Source organism: Cryptomeria japonica, chromosome 1 (assembly GCF_030272615.1).
Source record: "Cryptomeria japonica chromosome 1, Sugi_1.0, whole genome shotgun sequence".
In the NCBI taxonomy this organism is placed as follows: Eukaryota; Viridiplantae; Streptophyta; class Pinopsida; order Cupressales; family Cupressaceae; genus Cryptomeria; species Cryptomeria japonica.
This window is the reverse complement of record NC_081405.1, coordinates 47,989,805-48,011,498: the sequence shown is the minus strand read 5'-3', so window position 1 is coordinate 48,011,498 and position 21,694 is coordinate 47,989,805. Positions and strand designations below refer to the sequence as shown.

At 36.2% G+C, this 21,694-nt stretch overlaps 1 pseudogene; it reads left to right on the top strand.

Annotated features, from left to right (window-relative positions):
* Positions 1 to 10,535: 10,535 nt before the first annotated feature.
* Positions 10,536 to 20,506, top strand: LOC131060276 (dirigent protein 21-like; annotated as a pseudogene).
* The last annotated feature ends 1,188 nt before the right edge of the window (positions 20,507 to 21,694 follow it).

The following is a 21,694-nucleotide window of genomic DNA, read 5'->3' as shown; positions in this document are numbered from 1 at the left end:
TGAAAATTGAAATCTTGAATTTTGAATTTATTTTCGAATTTAGAGGTAGAAAATTTCAATAAAACCAGCCAATCTCCTAGATTTAAGCTGTTAAATGCAATCATGACAATCTCTCAAAATTTCAGAAAAAATGTTGGGGACCGTGGCGAACGGAGTGCACACGGTCCTCGCAACTTTTTTCGAAATTTTTAGGGATGAAAGTTATGATGATTTTAAAGCTAATCTGAAAAAATTGAGTGATTTTACGATCTGTAGATAGGCCAAATTAAAGTTGCAATCTCAAAATTGAACCCTACCAAGATTGTTGAAAAATGCAAAATTTGAATTTTGAAAAAGATAGGGAAACTGAAATTTTGAATATTATGATTTTAGAGGGAATACTAAAAGCAATGCAAGCTTTGAAATTTAAAAGTTGACTCAATTTCATGCAAAATTCAATTTTGAAAGCGGAAATCAAAGTTGCTGCAATTAAACACTTAATTTCAAAAGTCACAAACTGCAAAAATTTGAATAAAGCACTGAAACTTCGAATGAATGCCAACACACTTTTCAGATTTAGGACAGTAAGAAACACAATTTTAACACAAAATTTCAATTTCAACAATTTTTAAATGATTAGAAGCCTTAATCCAACCAATCACTAGACCAAATTTGACTTTAATTTTGAAAGTGTTAGAATTGATGAAATCAGCCAAGATTCTGGATTCTAGCAGAAAAATACAGTAAGATCTAGCTCCCGAAATTTCAGAAAAAATGTCGGGGACGATGGTGCTCGGGGTGCACACGGTCCTCGCAACTTTTTTCAAAATTTTCAAGGATGAGAGATATTATGATTTTGTTGCGGAATCCAAAGTTACAGCTGATTTGGAGGTGTTTTGATCAGTGAAATCATCGGTCAAAGGTTGAATCAAGAGGGTTTTAAAAAATTAGGGTTTTGACACTTAACCACTTAATTTTTAGAATTAAAGCACAAATATGAATTGACAATTTGCAATAGAAGGGTAGATCTGAAACAAGCATTAACAATTAAACATTTCACAAGCTCAATTACTAAAAAGAAAATTTAGGGTTTTTATGCAATTATCCTCTAAAATTTGCAAAAGATCAAACATGGAAATGCAATTAAGGAAGCAAATTTTTTCAGAACTAACCATGAATAATCAGAATTAGGATGTTCACGTCGGGTTCACCAAAATGTAAAGCGGAAAATCGAACCCTAGGTGTTCCCCCACTCCAAGGAGAGAGAAAGGAGGTCACTAGGATTGACGGTTTTCACTTAGGAGAGACTTTACATTCAAAAGAGGGGTTGAAACTCACAAGATCCAATCCCACACAATGCAAGATTGAATTCTAAATGAGTTTCAAGGGTTGAGACAACAAGGATACCCTCTTTTGTAAAGAATGTAGATAGAAGGATTGAACTAGGAGTGTATGTAAAAGTAAGAAAGATTCGCTTGTAGACAGAGATAGGGACACGAGATGAAGCTAGGGACTTGAAATTAGCAGTAAAATGTCAAGACGATGCTATCCTACAAGTTTGAGCGAAAGTTGAGGGGACAATGGCGCCCGGAGTGCACATGGTCCTCCAAAAAATCCGCGAAATGAAGGGGGATCTGTTCGTCTCTGCACAAGGATTCCAGATCTTCAATTATAGTTGCGTACCTACAACCTACACACAAAAAAGAGAGGACAATTGGGGGGTTAGGGATTAGGGGTTTGCCTTTAGGTCAAACCTCGGTTTTGGAATTAACCAAGAAATGAGAATGCTATAGATGTAAGTGTTTGTAATGTAATCAAGTATTGATACCTTGTTGTAAGAATGTTTGTATTCTTACATGCGAAGGTGTAATGATGCTGTATGTTGTATGTTGTAGGTGATCTCCTCTTCAATGGTTGAATCCTTATCTTGAATGCAACACCTAGCCTTGAATGGAGACCTAGAATGCTCAATTGCTTGAAGGAATGCTTGAATGCTTGAATGTTTGTCTATCGCTTCCGCCTCTTGCACACATATGTTTCTCACCCCTCCTTATCCAAATGGGAGGGGAAATGTAGTTTATATACTTGTCAACTAGGGTTAGGAGATTGATTTTTTCGACCTTAGGCCGACCTAGGAACATTATTTTCCAAATTGCAAACTTGAAGACCCAATGCCCAACAAGAGACCGGGCCCAAAATAGGGCCAGGGACCAGGGCGCTGGGTGCCATGGTCCTAAGGGACCAGGGTACTAGGCGCTATGGTCCTGAAGGACTAGGGTGTTGGGCACCATGGTCCCACCTCCCAGGACAGCAGGGTGCAAGGAGGATCAGGCCAAGGTGCAAAAAGATGCAGTTTTTGATGTCGTAAATAGGTTTCGAGGTCTCCATTCAGGTTCAACGTTGCATCGCCATCATGAAGACCCAAATGCAGTTGAAATTGCAAGTGTTGTAATTTTACAACGCTACAATGTATAATTCAAATCATAGCCAATAAGTGTTCTATTGATGTAATACACTGCTCTTTCTTTTCCTTCTTCATCATGTTGTGATAGGAGAGATCCTAATGATACATTTGTTTCTTAGATATAAAGTAACAATGGTTTCCCTTTGATTGGTGATATAAGTACCAAAGGATTCATGAGATATTCTTTGATTTGCATAAAATCGTCTTCACACTTCCGATCCCATTTAAATTGAACATTCTTATGTAAAAGATGAGTGAATGTATGACATCTATCTGCCAATTGAGAGACAAATCTTCTGATTGATTACAATCTTCCTTGTAAAGAACACAATTGACTTATGTTCCTAGGTGACTCCATTTCCATGATAGGTTTTACCTTTTCTGGATCTACTTCAATTCCATAGGATGATATAATGTACCCAAGAAGTTTTCCAGAGGTTACTCCAAATGCACATTTCTTTGGGTTTAATCTTAACTGATATCTTTCAAGCCTATCAAAAATCTTGCCCAAGATGTTCAAATGTTCTTCTCTTGTATGAGATTTTGCAAGTATATCATCTACGTAGTCTTCCATAAATGTATGCATCATATCATGGAAAATTATTGTCATAGCTATTTGATAAGTTTCTCCTGCATTCTTAAGCCCAAATGGCATAACATTCAAGCAGTAAGTACCCCATGCATAGGTGAATGCTGTCTTTTATTGATCTTTAGGGGTAATTCTTATTTGATTGTATCTTGAGAATCCATCCATTAATGAAAACATCTCATGTCTTGTTGATAAGTCCATAATTATATCAATGTTGGGTTGTGGGAAATCATCTTTGGGACATGCCTTGTTCAAATCTCTGAAATCGGTGCAGACTCTTATGCTTTTATTTGGTTTTGACATTGGCACAATGCTTGAAACCGATTCTGGATAGGCAACATGTCTTATGAAACCCATATCGAATAGTTTCTTTAGCTCATCTTTTACAAGAAGAGTGATGTGTGGATGCATCTTCCTTAGCTTTTGTTTAACTGGTTTTTCTTTTAGATCCACATTGAGATGATGCATGATAAGATCTAGATTAAGTTTTAGCATGTCTACATAGGACCAAGAAAAATTTATCTTTCTTTCTCTGAAGAATTCTATGTATTCTTTCCTCTCTTTATCTTATAATGAGGCAACAGAATGAAGTATCTTGGGATCCTTTGGTGTGCCAATATTTATTACTTATGTTGGTTCTATTAGAATTGCAGATCTCTCCTAAAAATATGTAGGGAGGATGTCAAAATTTCTATCTTCTAGCGCCTTAAAGAGGTTTTTATCATCAGATATGTCCTTTATTTTTCCTTTTGATTGATCTAGTGTTGCCATAAAATGACTTTCAACACTAGGTCTTTTTCCTTGTTTTATTTCAATTTTGTGACTGGAAAGTTTGGCATTCTCCTGACTGCAAGAAACGTTACTTGATTTTGTGATGGAAGATATCTTAGGTGTTATGGGTTTTGACAACATTAAGATACACATCTAAGTGATGGTCATTGGAAAAGACATCCAATTCAGGGTTTTCTAGGTTATCTTAATCAATTAGTTCTCGATGAAGAAGAGGTAAGTCATAATCACCATCATTGTTAGGTGCTTCAAGGTTCATGGCATAATAGTCATAATTTGGCATAGAGTAGGTAATGTCATAGATAGAATTATCTTGAGGATAGTCTCTCCCAAGTGTTCTCCAATTAGTTCTAACAAAATCAGTATTAGTATTTTGTAGTTCACACTCAAGTGACTCTTCATCTAATGTTTGTTCCTTAAACGAATGGATTATATCAAAACACACATCTTTAACACTGCAAGTTCCTTCTTGATTAATTTCAATAGATTCATTTGTATTTTAAAGTTGACATAGTTGTGCATATGATATAGAGGATTCTTTTGCTATTTTTTGTCTTCTCTCGAACTCGGCTTCTTCTGGACTAATAGTCAATCCTTCTTGACTATTTGTTAGTTCTTCCATGGTTCTTCCATATCTTGGTACATCTTGCTCATCATTTGATAAAAATATGATATTTCCTGATGCTTGATCAATATCTGTTTGTGCTTCTTGTGATGTTACTTCTTGGTCTTTTTCATCCTCTTTTTTTTGTTGTCTTGTATATGCCTCTTTTCTCTGGATTCTGAGTTCTTCTTGTCTTCTTTCTAACTCTATCCTTTGTTTTGTAAATGACAAATCTTCATTTGTGATAGCTACTTGTTCTTCATTCTTTTCTTCACTTGATATACTAGATGATACATCTGGACCCCATTCATATTCATTTGAATCTATCTCTCAACCATTGTCTAGGATTACACCATTGTACCATACATGAATATTGTATGGTGCAAATAGTTCTCTGAATTCTGCCATCTTTGCTTTTACTGCTTTTGGAATATCTTGTTTAGATTTTGCATTTGCTCATATTCCTTGAACTTGTTTACAAGATTCTTCTTCTCTTTTGATTACAAGTTCTTCTTGTTTCTCATGTTCTTCTTCTTTTTTATTATTGGCTACTATTTATGTTGCTTGATGTATCTTTTCTTGTCATTGTTCTTCTTTAGGGACTGATTTCTTTCTCCACTTTGGTTGTTGATAATTATGTTGTTTTTGATTTGGTTTTGAATATCCAAGTCTTGATTTATCTTCTTTAGATTGTGAGTGATGACAAATAGGTTCTAAAATACCTTCATGACTCTTACCAATTGGTCCTTTTCCTTCATATCCAATTTTTTGCATGATCTTATAACCATTGTCATATTTCTCTATGGGAATATTGACTTCTGCAGCTATAGTTTCATTTTCATCTTTTTACAACCAACCAAGAATGTCCTTGTCTTCAGTTTCTTCTGCAAGTGTTCCAGCTCTAACAAATGCTTCATTAAACATTTCTTTTGATTTTTGTGAGATCTAAGGTTGGATATTTGTAGGCTTTCCATATGATTTAGGTGAAAGTGGAAAATTATGCAATGAATATTTTCCCATCCCTTCATTATTTAATTTGAGTTTTTTCTCCAAAATTTCCCATAATTTTTTTTGAATTTCTTTGGTAGGATATACTGATTCTTTGTTATGTGGAACTCTTGTATCTTGTGTTGTCTTCAGATTATTGCAATATTGGCTGGAGTTTGCAATTATAGTGACTTCTTGTCCCTCATGAGGAAACTTTACACATTGGTGATATGTAGAAGGGACTGCTTGCATGTTGTGAATCTATGGCCTTCCCAGAAAAATGTTATAAGAGAGTGTAGCATCCTAAAATTGCGACACTTGCAATTTCGACTGCATTTTGGTCTTCACGATGGCGACGCAACACGCAACCTGAATGGAGACCCTGAAACTTGCTCACGACACTGAAAACTGCATTTTTCAAGTACCCTGGCCTGAACCTCCTTGCACCCTGCTGTCCCGGGAGGTGGGACCAGAGCGCCCAGCGCCCTGGTCCCTCAGGACCAGGGCGCCCAGCGCCCTGGTCCCTCAGGACCAGGGCGCCCAGCGCCCTGGTCCCTGGGTCCTATTTTGGGCCCGGTCTCCTAAGGGGTCTCGGGTCTTTTTGTTTGCAAATTGGAAATTAACTTTCCTGGTCGGCCTAAGGTCGGGAAAATCAGTCTATCAGCCCTAATTGACAAGTATATAAGCTACAATTTTCTCTCTCATTTGGCATGATGAAGATGATATGTGTACAAAGCGTGGAAATTATACTCAAGCATTCAAGCATTCCTTCTAAGTCTCCATTCAAGGCTAAGTGTTGCATTCAAGACAAGGATTCAACCATTGAAGAGGAGATCACATACTACATGCTACAACATACAACATACAACATCTAAACCTTCACACATAAGGATACAAACATCCTTAGAACAAGGTATTAGTACTGGTTTTACAGTCATTTACATTTACAGCTCTTGCTCATTTCTTGGTTAATTCCAAAACCAGGGTTTGACCTAAAGGCAAACCCCTAATCCCTAACCCCCCAATCATCTTCGCTTTTCTGTGTGTAGGTTGCAGGTACGCGGCTGAAATTGAAGATCTGGAATCCTTGTGCAGAGATGAACAGATCCCCCTTCGTTTCACCGATTTTTCGGAGGACCGTGGCGCCGGGCGTCATCGTCCCGACAACTTTTGCTCAAATTTGCAGGACAGCGCTGTATCGACATTTTACTGCTAATTCCAGGTCCGCAGCTTCATCCTATAACCCGAACCCAGTTTTTAAGCGAATCTTTATGACTTTCTATGCATGCTTAGCTTAATTTCCTTAACAACATTCTTTACAAAAGAGGGTAGCCTTACTTTCCTAACCCTTGAAATTCATTTAGCATCCAATCTTACATTGTGTGGGATTGGATCTTATGAGTTTCAACCCCTCTTTTGAATGTAAAGTCTCTCCCCTAAGTGAAAAACCATCGAATCCTAGTGAACCTCCCTTCTCTCTCCTCGGAGTCGGAAGAGGGGAGAACAACTAGGGTTCGATCGTGATTTTTTCCGCTTTACATTTTGGTGAACCCGACGTGAACATCCTTTCTGATTTTTCATGCTTAGATCTGAAAAAATTGATTACATTTCCATGTTTGATCTTTTGCAAAATTTTAGAGGTGATTGCATAAAAACCCTAAATTTTCTTTTTAGTAATTGAACCTGCGAAATGTCTAAATGTTAATGCCTGTTTCAGATCTGCCCTTCTATTACAAATTTTCAATTCATATTTGTGCTTTAATTCTGAAAATTAAGTGGTTAAGTGTCAAAACCCTAATTTTTGAAACCCTCTTGATTCAACCTTTGTCCGACAATTTCACTGATCAAAACATCTCCAAATCAGCTGTAACTTTGGATTCCGCAATAAAATCACAATATCTTTCATCCTTGAAAATTTGGAAAAAAGTTGCAAGGACCGTGGCGCCGAGCGCCATCGTCCCCGACATTCTTTCCGAAATTTCGGGAGCGAGATCTTACTGTATTTTCCTGCTAAAATCCAGAATTTTGGCTGATTTTATCAATTTTAACACCTTCAAAATAACAGTCAAAGTTGGTCTTGTGATTGCTTGGATTAAGGCTTCTAAACATTTAAAAATCATTGAAATTGAAATTTTGTGTCAAAATTGTGTTCTTACTGTCCTAAATCTGAAAAGTGTGTTATCATTCATTAAAAATTTCAGTGCTTTATTCAAATTCTTGCATTTTGTGACTTTTGAAATTAAGTGCTTAATTACAACAACTTTGATTTCCGCTTTCAAAATTGAATTTTGCGTGAAATTGAGTCTATTTTCAAATTTCAAAATTTGCATTGCTCTTGACATTCCCTCTAAAATCATAAAATTCAAAATTTCAGTTTCCCTCTCTTTTTCAAAATTCAAAATTTTGGATTTTTCGACAATCTTGGTAGGGTTCAATTTTGAGATTACAACTTTAATTTGGCCTATCTACAGATCGTAAAATCACTCAATTTTTTCAGATTAGCTCTAAAATCATCATACCTTTCATCCCTGCAAATTTCGAAAAAAGTTGCAAGGACCGTGTTGCACTCCGGGCGCCACGGTCCCGGGCATTTTTTCCGAAATTTCGGGAGACTGTTGTGATTGCATTTAACAGCTTAAATCCAGAAAATTGGCTGATTTTACTGAAAATTGCTACCTCTAAATTCTAAATCTTCTCTCTCTTTCTAGTGCATGAGTTTTACAACAATAAGCCCTACTTACACTATTCCAGTTAGACGAAGCCATAGAATTAAGTCTTTCCAAGGTTTAACTATTGAGGAGATGGAACCTAATTTGAATAGCCTTTTTAACGAAGACATGGGTAATTCCTCTAATCCTCCTAATGATGAAGAAGCTCTCCATGAAGTTTCTGAAGATCAACTTTCGAAATTGGATAACCAATTTGACGATTTTCGACAATGGATGTCTCAAGAATACCCTGATAGTCAAGCTCTTCCTTTAATTGAGGGTCTAAAACGTATGCTTCAAAGTGATAAGAATGGAATTGATATTTTGCGTGGTATTGCACACATTGTGGATTCAAATGTGATGCCTATGAAGAGTTGTGCTGAAAATTTAGGTTATACACAACCTCTTACTCAAGTTAATCATTCTATTCCTTTGACAACTTCTATTGCTAGCATACCTACCTTTACATCAAACATAATGACTACTTCTATACAAGACATTCCTCCCGTGATTACTAGTCATGGGGGAAATCCTCCCTCTTCAATTAACCCTATTCCTTCATTTAATCCAACTTCTTCATTCATTCCTTCAATGAGTGTCCCTATTATATCTCCACAAATGAACATGACACAAGGGGGCAATTCATTTAATCATTCCATTCCTCCTTGTAGTGTTCCTCCTGTCCAATCATCTCCTATGACTAATTATCATAGGGTCCCACCACCTTACTCTCTACCTTCTTTCAATAATATAACACCTCCATCTCAATCTAACACATCCAATATGAACTCTTCGACCGAAGCGACCATTAACAATCTTGCACAAACTGTCTCTACTTTACAGCAACAAATTGCCTCTATGAATCAATCTAAGTTTAGTGTGCCCACATTTGATGTTGCGAGCCCACTTTCTCTTGACATTGTTCGAGCTATCCCTCCTAAACATGTTGAAATCCTGCATTTGGAACTTTATAATGGTAAAGGAGATCCTCTAACACATGTTAAGACTTTTCAAACAATTTGTACCGATTTTGCTTATGACCAAAGGTTGCTTGCAAAACTATTCACTAGAACATTAAGAGACAAAGCCCTACAATGGTATTGCTCATTGCCTTCTTATTCTATTACTTCTTTCGAACAACTTGCAAATGCTTTCATTCAACAATTTCAAAACAATATAAGTCCTAAAGTTACTTTGATTGATTTAATGCATTGTAAACAAGGTGTTAAAGAAAAAGTGACTGATTTCATTGGTAGATATAAGCATTTGTATGCTCAAATTTCTTTTCCAGTGCCTGACAATGATATTCAAAGAATCTTTATTTCTAATTTACAAAAAGATATTCGAGACAAACTTCTGTTTTCTGAGTTTACTTCTTTCCAACAGTTGTGCGCCACTCTTCACAATTATCAATTGACTGTGAGTCAAATGGAACAATCACATCCTATGGCTCTGAGTGATAAGGGTGATAGCAGTCAACAACCATTTGGAAAGTTTAAACCGAACAGAGATTCCATCAAATTCAATGAAAACATCATCAACAACAATGTGAATGCAGCATCAGGTGTGCCTCCTATTTCTAAATTTTTCAAGAAAAAAAGAAAGTATACTCCTTTGAATGAATCATTGCATAGTATTATGAATAAGTTATTGGAACAAAATGTGCTTACTCTTCCTCCTATAAGACAAATTGATCCTGCAAAGATTACTTCACCTTATTTTGATAACAAAGCTTTTTGTCAATTTCATCGTCAGCCTGGGCATGATACTGAAAAATGTTTTTCTTTAAAGGGTAAAATTCAAGATTTGATTGATAACAATACTATCTCTGTTTCTGGAGTGAATGATAAAGGCAACACCTCTGTAGCTCCTCCTAACCAAAATCTTCATATTTTCACTGATCCATTGCCTTCTCATACCTCTAATGCAATTGAGGCTAATGATTCCTCTCTCTCATCTGATGGTCTTATGTCTATGACTCCGAATGTGATTAACTTTGTAGAGCAGCAAGAAAACCCTAAAGAACCTTCCATCACATTTGATTCTAGTGAAACCATTAGGGCACTTGATGGTCCTTTATACATAGTTGCAAAAGTTAAGAATACACCTTGCCATGGAGTTCTTATTGATCCTTCGTGCATGGTTAATGTTATTACTGAAGAATTTTTTTTACTTTGCAATTGAATCAAGTGATATATGACAAAACAGATGTGATTGTGAAACTATTTGATGCATTTTCTTCTCCTGCAATTGGTTCTATTACATTGCCTATTGAGGTCCATAACAAATCTCTTGATGTGAACTTTGCTATTATTCCATCTTCCGAACAATTTCGTGTGAAGCTTGGCTATCCTTGGCTATCTTCCATGAAAGCTATTGCTTCTCCTATCCACAAGTGTTTGAAATTTCCCCATAATGGTGAAGTTGTTACTGTCAATCATAGTCTCTTTAAACCAGCTGAAAGAACCTCTAGTGTTCCTATTGATTACTTTTGGCCTAAACAATTCCAATCTCTTCCTCCGCGAAGTGATCATCTTTTCAAATCTTATCAAAAGTGGAAAACAGATATGATCCTATCTCTAAGTGAACCTAGAGCACCTAAACTTGATATTCCTATCATTCTTGAGAAGGAAGTTCTTCCTTTGAAAGATAAAACTAATGTCTTTCCTCAAGAATATTCTCAACCCATCCCTATGGATGTGACTATGTCTATACCTAATAAACTTCCTAAGAGTAGACCTATACCTCCTCGTCATGATGGACTTGGTCTTCTCCCTAAACCAAAAATTCCTCCTTTGTATGGAGCAGTTCCTCCTCCTTCTTTTTATAGAGAGAAGAGACCTTCTTCTTCTCCTATTATCTAGCCTAAGAGACCACAACCTAAACACCCAAGTGCTAAGGATGAGAACATTCCTCCTCCTCAGTCTTCTTCACTTCCTACTAAGACTAGATGAAATCGTTCTGCATGTGAACGCCGGCGAACGCGTCGTCTTAGAGCTCAAACTTTACAATCTCCAAAAACACCTTCAACAAGCATTATTCCATTTTCTCCTCAGCCGGACATTGAGCCTAAATCTCCTAAACATAAGATGCATGATGGTCTTGATTCGGTGCGAGTTAAAGATCCTATTTTTATAAATCTTGATGATGATATGGATGAAAATGTTATTCATGATGAAAATGTTACTCCTCTTGCTTCTGATAGTGAATATGAACTTGTTGATGTCGATAACCATTTATCTAATGAATTTTCTAAAGCACTTATCCTAGCTCCTAGACAAGAACAATGTGGCTCGGAACATGAACATAGCCCTTGTTTGGATCTTGTGATAGCTCCATCTGCTGTGTTGGATGTTCCTCCTCTAGCTTGTTCCCTGCCTTCCTGAAACATTGATCAGCAAGATCGGGGGGTAGATGACATGCTAGACTAGTTACATTAGCATAGCAGATTCTCTCCTCCTCTCTTGTGTTACTTCTTCTATATGTTATTCTCATTCTTCTATTTGTTGTCCTTAGTGTTGTCTACTTGAGGACGATGCAAAGCATTGAGATCTCTCGATCTCTCTCATGTTGACTCAAAAGACACATGTGTTCCCTTCTTCTAGGTGACCTTCCTTGATTGGGGAATGAAGAACAATTATGCATACATACATATGATAGATATACATGAATTATCATACAACATACTGACCCCAAGGAAAGCGAAGTCACCTTGTGCTTTGTGTTTTGTGTCTATTACCCTTGGGTTTACCTCACACTTGGGGGCTAAATCCTTGCGATAACGTGCTCCTTTCCTTTCTCATTTCTTATGTGTATCACTACGTTAAAACAATCACCCCCGGTGAGGCGTGTGCGATCGCTTTAACGTAGGGGGGCATACATCCCGTTCATATCTTTTCAAGATACTTGAAAATTTCTTGGCAAATTTAGCCTTGCCTTGAAAATTTTTGATATCTTTTTTGCATGACTCATAGTGAGGGAGCCTTACTACTGACAGTCATGGTTCTTCCTCGCGATCTTCCCTTTTACTTTGTCAATCGAAGTCGTAAGATCCTTAGTCCACTGGGGGCTTGGTGTATCTTGCCTCCTTGACGTGGTGAAAGTCTTTCAATGTTGTTTCCTTGTACTTTACCGGAAGTATGAGCATACATACTCCCGCTAAAGTGGGGGCTAAATGTAGCGTCCTAAAATTGTGACACTTGCAATTTCGACTGCATTTTGGTCTTCACGATGGCGACGCAACACGCAACCTGAATGGAGACCCTAAAACTTGCTCACAACACTGAAAACTGCATTTTTCAAGTACCCTGGCCTGAACCTCCTTGCACCCTGCTATTCCGGGAGGTGGGACCAGAGCGCCCAGCGCCCTGGTCCCCAGGACCATGGTGCCCAGTGCCCTGGTCCCTGGGTCCTATTTTGGGCCCGGTCTCCTAAGGGGTCTCGGGTCTTTTTGTTTGCAAATTGGAAATTAACTTTCCTGGTCGGCCTAAGGTCGGGAAAATCAGTCTATCAGCCCTAATTGACAAGTATATAAGCTACATTTTTCTCTCTCATTTGGCATGATGAAGAGGATATGTGTACAAAGCGTGGAAATTATACTCAAGCATTCAAGCATTCAAGCATTCAAGCATTCCTTCTAAGTCTCCATTCAAGACAAGGATTCAACCATTGAAGAGGAGATCACATACTACATGCTACAACATACAACATACAACATCTAAACCTTCGCACATAAGGATACAAACATCCTTAGAACAAGGTATTAGTACTGGTTTTACAGTCATTTACATTTACAGCTCTTGCTCATTTCTTGGTTAATTCCAAAACCGGGGTTTGCCCTAAAGGCAAACCCCTAATCCCTAACCCCCCAATCGTCTTTGCTTTTCTGTGTGTAGGTTGCAGGTACGCGGCTGAAATTGAAGATTTGGAATCCTTGTGCAGAGATGAATAGATCCCCCTTCGTTTCGCGGATTTTTCGGAGGACCGTGGCGCTGGGCGCCATCGTCCCAACAACTTTTGCTCAAATTTGTAGGACAGCGCCGTATCGACATTTTACTACTAATTCCAGGTCCGCAGCTTCATCCTATAACCCGAACCCAATTTTTAAGCGAATCTTTATGACTTTCTATGCATGCTTAGCTTAATTTCCTTAACAACATTCTTTACAAAAGAGGGTAGCCTTGCTTTCCTAACCCTTGAAATTCATTTAGCATCCAATCTTGCATTGTGTGGGATTGGATCTTATGAGTTTCAACCCCTCTTTTGAATGTAAAGTCTCTCCCCTAAGTGAAAAACCATTGAATCCTAGCGAACCTCCCTTCTCTCTCCTCGGAGTCGGAAGAGGGGAGAACAACTAGGGTTCGATCATGATTTTTTCCGCTTTACAGAGAGATTCAAATCTAAAATCTGACATAATGTATTCCTTTCCACAGGTCTTATTTTGATTGGTAACACCACAGTTCCTTTAGAAGAGTGCTCCTCTTCATCATAAGACTTAATGGTTATTTTCTTCTTTGGATCTACTACATTTTCTGAATATCCCAAAGCCTTTATTAAACTTAATGCGCAAATGTTTAAGCCAGCTCCACCATCTATGAGTACACGTTTGACATGAGTTTTATTAATGGTGACTTCAACATGTAAGGGAGCATTGTGAGGATGTTGCAAGAATGTGTCATCATTTTTAGAAAATGATAAGCAATGAGGGGCTATAAGGTGTCCCACCATGTTTTGGAACTGATCTACATCCAAGTCTTTTGAAATTTTTGTTTGCGTTAGAGATTTTTCCAAAATTTCCTTATGCATAGGTGAAAATTTGAGAAACTTTAAAATTGATATTTGAGCAGGTGTTCTTTGCAATTATTCCACTAAGTTATATTATCATGAAGTGGAGGTTGATTTATTTATTATACCTGGAAACATGACCTTCACTTTGCTTCTTGTAATAACGTTGATTGGTTCTGAAGGTGTGTTATCTTTAACGATGATATTTACCACATCATCATATATATAAGTGTAGTTCACTTTGGCTTTGCCTTTGTCATCTTTTGATTTAGATTGTTCACCTTATTCATAGTTTGGAAGCAGAGTTTTGAAGGCTAGGTGTGATTCATTTGTCTTATGACTATCCACTGTTATAGTTCCATTATCGATTAAATCTTGGATAAGATGTTTCAATCTTTGACAATCATTAGTTTGGTGTCCTTTATTTCAACGGTAATTGCAAAAATGATTGTCATTCCACCAATTTGGTTTGATTTGTGGTTCATAACTTCTTACTTCTGGTAAAATAATTAGTTTGTTCGCGAGAAGAGTTTTCAAAGTTGGTTCCAAGGGTTCTTCAATGTTTCTGAATTTCCTATGAGGATTGGAGAAGAAAGACTTGGATTTATTGTTTTCTTGATTGTTATTGCTTGGGATCTTACTTGATAGATTAAAGATTGGTTGTTGTTTTGTAGCATTATTGTCATCATTTCCTCCATTGATGACATTCCTATTCTTTGACCAGAACTTGGGTTTGTCATTATTGTTGTTGTAAGAATTATTGTAAAGTTTTAGCTCTCTTTTATTTACCATCACATCTTCTATTTTTAGACCATTCTCAATCATCTTGGTGAAAGAAGGACGACATTGCATTTTTAGATGATAACTCATTTCATTGGTAATATTATCAATGAATATGTCCATCTTTTCTTGATCAGGAACATCTCTTGGATACCTATTAAACATTCATTTCCATCACTGCAAGAAGATCATGAAAGATTCACCATTCTTTTATTTAACATTGCATAAATCCAACATTGTTATCTCATTCCTTACATTGTAGGAGTATTGTGAAATAAACCTATTCATAAATTCTTCAAAAGATTTGATTCCAGATGGTAATCTGGAGAACCATTCCATTGATTGTCTATTTAAACTCCTACGAAATAGACGCATCAGGTAAGTTTTGTCATGTGCAAATTCCATACTCATAGTACACAACTCCCTAATGTGATCTTGAGGATTAGTTTTCCCATCGTATTTATCATATTTAGGGATCTCGCAATACTGTAGAAATGGTACCATATTCTAAATTTTATCAAAAGGATACGGGCAAATATCTTCCAATGAATACTTCTTGGAGATTTTTCCATTCTGCATATCTTGTATATGTTGTTGTAGAGTTTTCCTTTGCTGAGTTAGATTTAACAATGTATTATCCACATGGTTTCTCCTTGTCTCTACGTAAGTTCTTCTATCACTACGTTCTCTTCTTGTGTCATCATGTTCTTTTCTCATTTCTTCATGGCTTTCTTGGTTTATATCTTCATTATTTGGATCATCTGTATTTTCAGTATTACTTGTCTCCACATCTTGTTTCAAGCCTTCTATGTTAAAGTCTTGTGGCAATTTAGCTCTTGATTTTCCCAACATCAAAAGATATTTTTCTTTTTGCTTTGCTAATAATTTTTCCATTAGTCTATCAAATTTTAAATCTTTCTCAAGGTCTCTAATGGTATTATTGACACTTATTCATCAATAGTTGTGTACCCAAAAGTGTGGAATGTTGAAGTATCTTCCATTTGTTTTTTTTATTTTCTGAGTTGTTCATATTGAGCTCTAGTCCAAACTGGCATGTGATTGTTTCAAATTTTTTGAAGTTTTCTAAAGACAACTCAATAGGTGATTATTGGTTTAGGAAGGTTTGCTTTATTGATTTTACCACTATTGTTTGTTTGTTGTGATAATGTGTCTCTTTGTTGAAAAGAACGTCCTTGCAAAATTTCTCCATCCAATTCTATCTCGTAGCCACGTAAATAGTGACGAAAACAGTGTAGGAATGTCCTATATTTTAACAAGATCTTGTGATTGATATACAAGAATCTTATCCTTTTCTAAGTAGCTTTATAACTGGGTTTTCTTTTCTTAAGGCGATACTTAAAAGTCATATAAGCATATGATAGTTTATAAGTTTGCTTGATTCCAATGTGAGTGTAGTTCTGATTTTTATATAACCTAGGTTCAAAATAGGAAAGATATATCCAAGGTAATGGACACAAGGTGGATTGATCAAGTTTCGTGATAGAGGATTTGATATATCCTGATGACAAACTGACAATGATGTTGATTTTTGCACTTAAGATGTTTGAATCAATAGCTTGTTGAATGTTTTATGCTTATGGAAACCTTTTTAGAAATACTCTACTGGATTGGTGACCCAGTTATCGAACTAGTTTGAAAATGTGTGATAGTTTAAAGACAATTCTACTCAAGAAGTGTTTTGATACCGACTTTGAAATTTTGATTTGATATGCTTTGTTTTAGATGTGAGAAAGCATTTGTGCAAAATTTTTTGGTCAAAAGTGCTAACTTATGGGATAAAAGCGCTATTTGTTGCTTGAAAGTGTTGCTCTGACTATGTTTCAAGGATTCTTTTCAAATTTCCATCAAGTTTTTGGATTTTTGCTCATTTTTAGATGATGACTTTCTTCAATTTTTGACCATTCTGAGCATGTTATAGAAATAAAACGCACAAGCAAGTACAAATCTTATGGTAGGTTGAGACAATAATTGTTGAATTTCACATGGGGTTTCCCCTGAGGCTATGCTATTCAAAGCGGATATTTAGATTCTTGACCCCACTGGCTCCACCCTCAGCACTCACTTCTCCGGGGCAGCCAATGACCAGTTTCGATGAAAAATCCTCATGGTAAACTTTATATCTCTACTAAGAACCATATGTGTGTGAGCCGCTTCAGAGGTCTGACCTCCTGCGTGAACAATTAGAAGGATTTTGACAACTAGTACAAGTGGTTTTAAGTAAAGGCTTCTGCTCACGTGGCCATACATGCGACACTTTCAGCTCTGTAAATATAGAAGGTTCCCAGCCTATAGAGGTTACGCTCCATAGGGTTTATGGGGAAACATAGTGTTGATATGAACTTATAAGCACATTTTGCTTGTGACTTTCATCACAAACATGATTTATTTAGAGTGGATTGGAAGGACTCGGTATTAGCCTATTTCCACTTTGGGTCGTTCCCCTCTCACTAGCCCCCTTAAGGCAGCTCGGGAAGGTAGACCCTCTAATGGTTACACATAAAACAAAGTAGGTCTGGTTTTCTGATCACCATATGAGGGTGAGAGCATACTTACCTACTACTTCATCAAGCACAGAAAACACAAGTTTATTTTAGCTTCGTAACGTCTATTTGCAACTACTTTAAATAAGTCACTCAAAATGCAAGTTGCATGCTGTCAATTTATCCCCTTAGTTAAGCTAAATGGGCAAGATATGATGTGTTACTTTCCAAAATGAAACTCTTAATTAACTACGTGAGGAAATGCATGAAATTTGCTTAAAAACAATCCTGCACATAGATATGTCAGTAGTTAGAAAATTTTTAATTCTTGGACATTCAGACCTACAGGAAAAGTTTGTTAGTTGTAAATAAAAGTGTTGTCCTAACAAATGCAGTGTCTTTCACCTCAAAAGTGCTAACCTAGAGGACAAAAGCGTGAACCTATGATACAAAAGTGCTACTCTGCAGACTAAGAAGTGAAACTTTTCTGACAAAAGTGCTAACTAAAATGACACATGCGGTAACCCGTGGGACAAAAGCACTACTCTGAGGATTAAATACATTGATTTGCAGATAAAAGCACTAACCTAAATACCAAATGTGCTAACCTACAAGATAGAAGAGATAACCTATTAAATAAAAGCATTGTCAGAACTCACAGATGCGTGAATTTGGATTACAAATGCATTAAACTTGTTTTTGCGAGAACTAGATAGGATATTTGAAAGATATATGTGAGGCTCTAGCCTGGGTGCCAAAATGTGTCGACTTGAATTTCATCATCAGAATACTACCTGCAACATGTTAATTTCACAAAATACAAAGGAAATGCTACAAGAAATCCAAACTCAACCAATGAAACTACATGAAATTGATATTAAAATAAAAAACCATATTATTACCTTCATAATTTAAGTCTCATTGTGTCCTAACTCCACTGTTCCTGGTTGCAGATGATGTGCTCTCAAACAAGCACTGATAGCTTCCAAGATAGCATATGAAGAATGGACTGATAATTAACTGATACTATGATATGCAATGCTAAATGATTATGCTAAATGATTGTGCTAAATTGCTAATTGCTATTTGCTATTTGCTATTTTCTTCAAGATGAAAACTCATGGATGCATAAGTTTTCACAAAATGGTTAACTTGAAAACTCACTTGAAGACTAACTTTTTATCAATTCAAATTCTCACACTTATAGACTTTGAGAGGATAAGATGATGTGGCCTAGATCAACAGTCATGATCATATCTACATGTTTGGATGACTATGAGCAAAGGTGAAGGTTGAGAGAAAGGGGGAAGGAGAAGACAAGTGTCACTCATCTCACCTTGACTAGGTTGCTGACTGAGGAAATCTAGGGATGGTTTGAGAAGATTTAGGCATGAGAGGACAAGTGGACTCAAGTCGTTCCTAAGATGTAGGGATGTTGGAAAGAATATAGAAGAAGGTTAAGAAATATGTGTACGTACACAATATTTCATTTATTTTGGAAGTTGAAGATAAGTGGCTAATAAATATTTTAGTTAATTTTAATTTTCTTGAATTAATTTAGCCACATGATGGATGAGTTGGAAAAGGAAAGATGAAATGGAGATGGGAGATGAGTTAGAAAATGAATTAAATAATTTAAGAAATCATTTAATATTTGAGACTATAGGATTGTAGATAGAGGAATAATTAAATATTAAGTATTTAATTAATTGATGAGAAGAAAAAGTATAACGAATCAATTAATAAAATGTTTCAATTAAATTAATTAATAGAAAGACATGAAATGAATTAAATAAATTAATCTTTTCAGGTTAACTATTTAATAGAAGAATAATTATTAAATAAATATTAAATATTTATTTAATTGCTCATAGCCAATTTTATGTGTATACAACTTTTGTTATCAACACTTATGCACAAATACTCAAGTGACCGTGCACTATGGGTACCAATAAAGTTGCACAACTCTTCCAATTAAATATTAAAATTTCAACTACTAGAGGTACAAATAGTCAGCTATTGGTACACATGAAATATTTTTAGTGGACTTATAACTATCACATATTGGATTATTTTTTACAAATAATAATTGGAAGTTACATGAACGATGAATGAATGCTAATAGAATATTGGCGATACTAGACCCATTCTCGTATATAAAAATTAATTGATACCCATTTTTCTTTCGAAATAATTATTGAGCTTCGTAGGTTCCTTCATAGACATTTTGAGGCCCTATATAATAGAATTTCCTTCATCCTTTTCTTGAGAGTCATGCATAGAAATACAAAAAATTTAACTATTAGAAATACAAATTGATGACTATTAATACATGTGAAATATTTTAATAAATATTTTATTATTAAATTGAGTTTTTTAAAGATAATAATAAAAATTAGATCAACCAAAAGGTGAACGGAAGTTTGAACATGTCCACCTATTTAGGAAATAATTGGTATCATTTTTAATTCAAAATAATCGTACAGCTTAGTAGTTTCCTCCGGAAACTTTCATGTTCCTCTAGAATATAATCTCCTGGATCCCTTTCTTGCGCGTCATACATACAAATGTGGGAAATCAACAATCCCAACAAATTGTTTATTTATAAACACCAAATCTCGATCTTCTAGGACGGAATCCAGACGCTATTAATAGGTGGGCGAACTTTGTATTGCAAGGAGTTTGATACAGTCCTCAGATTAATTCCAACTATTCTCGTTCTATAACAAGTCCTTCAATTCGTGTCTTCAACGCCAAGCCACTTCTATCGATCGAGCAATGATGATGGGGATGAAGAATTTAGCAGCAGTTGCAGTGGCCGCCATTATAACAATATTATCCCTGCAAGCTTCTCAAGCATATCCGTTGAAGGAGAAAATAAGTCACTTGCAATTCTATTTCCATGATAAAGTTTAGGGAAAAAATATGACAGCCGTGCAGGTGGCGTCTGCTCCAACGACTAACACGTCGGCTACTTTCTTCGTCGGAGTAGTGGTGATTGACGACCTTTTGACAGAAGGGCCTGAGCCCACCTCCAAATTGGTGGGCAGAGCTCAGGGTTTGTACGCCGCTGCCAGCCAAGAGGAACTTCAGCTGCTAATGGCGGTCACCTATGTTTTTCAGAGCGGAAAGTTCAATGGCAGTACACTCTCCGTGGTGGGCAACAATGCCGTGTTTAACAAAGTTAGAGAGATGCCAATTGTGGGAGGAAGTGGCAAATTCAGGCTGGCTAGAGGATATGCCCTCGCCCAAACTCATTCCTTCGACCTCAAATCTGGAAATGCAATCGTTCATTACAATGTCACCGTGCACCATTACTGATTATGTTCCAAAGTTGTTTGCCCCATTTATTCTTCTGGTTGTTTAGAATTCGAATAAGTGACCCTTTTATCCATTTTTTTGGGGGGTTGAATAAAGTAGGAGTTGGAATGTAAGATCACAGAGTATCCAATTTTGCAGCTATCCCTGTAGAAAAGAAAGAAGGAAAACTTGCAGACGAAAAATCAGAAGAATGAATGAAAGCAATTAAATCATTTTTATTATTACAAATCTGTATGAATTACAAATAATATATAGATCACAGGAGCATAAATTATGCATAAGATGCATGAAATTTCTGGAGATCAACAATTAACTGCATGAAATGTTGAAAAGGAACTGAAGTAGGCAGAGGAAGTTAAAAAGCTATAACTCCTTTATTAGCTTATGCATGAGCAAGAGTCTCTCCGTGAATTACGGAGATAACAGACTCCAAAGTTGCGCTAACATACAATTCATCAAAAACATTAAGTAAATTGGAAACCTTCTTCTGATACAGCCGGCATTGTTTATCCAGTTCTTGTAGGCCTGTTTTATCTTAAATCCATTTTGTTTTGTTATCTGTTTCTCTTTCGAGAGGATCTCATAGATGAGCATCTCCAAGAAGAGATCAATTTCCGTTCGTGGTTCAATATTTGTTTATTGGATTTTTTTTAATTAAAAGTTTATTTAAAATATCATCTAATAGATCAATAACTGCTTCACATATGTGTAACTAAAAAAAAGTGAGCAATTAGATGAATTGGAACATTTGTGCATAAGCATTGTATGGGTGTACAAATTTTGTGGTGGTCAAGCTAATGGTTAAGGGGCCAATAGAGAACATATATCAGATGTCAACTAGAAATGACAACCGTTTGATCCTTGCGCACATAACAAATCTCATTGGATTTGTTGTAACTACCCAAAAGCCAAAACAATAGGTATAAGAACTTTAGTTGCATAAGAAGAAAACAAAAACAAAATCATCAAAATCTGATATACTGTTTAAGATTTGAGAGATCACGAAGTTAGCGATAACAACTAATAGTATGTTTCAATAGCAGTAATGCTTAGGAGCAACATTGTCTATTCATTGCCTTACTTGAACTTCTACCAACTGGAAAATTCTGCCAATTGTCATTCAACACCATCTTAATCTTTTATCACTTCCTCATTTGCAAAATGGCATTGTTATTCACATCTCGACCA